Below are 458 nucleotides of genomic sequence, written 5' to 3'. Positions count from 1 at the left end.
AATGTGGGACCTTATGTTGCCAATGCCTGACCTCATTGTACCAATGTGTGACCGTATGGTGACAATGCCTGACCTCAATGTGCCACGGTGTGACCTTATGGTGTCCATGCCTGGCCTGATTGTACCAATGCGTGACCTTATGGTGTCCCTGCGTGACCTCATTGTACCAATGTGTCACCTTATGGTGTACATGCCTGACCTGATTGGTGTCAATCCCTGACCTCCTTGTACCAATGTGTGACCTGATGGTGTCCATGCCTGACCTCATTGTACCAATGTGTGACCTTATGGTGCTTATGCCTGTCATCATTGTACCAATGTGTGACCTTATGGTGTCCATGCCTGACCTCATTGCACCACGGTGTGACCTTATGGTGACAGTGCCTGACCTCATTGTACCACGGTGTGACCTTATGGTGACAGTGCCTGACCTTGTTGTACCACGGTGTGACCTTACG

Source organism: Mizuhopecten yessoensis, unplaced genomic scaffold (genome assembly GCF_002113885.1).
Source record: "Mizuhopecten yessoensis strain PY_sf001 unplaced genomic scaffold, ASM211388v2 scaffold753, whole genome shotgun sequence".
NCBI classification, from domain to species: domain Eukaryota; kingdom Metazoa; phylum Mollusca; class Bivalvia; order Pectinida; family Pectinidae; genus Mizuhopecten; species Mizuhopecten yessoensis.
Note: the sequence above shows the minus strand (reverse complement) of the source record.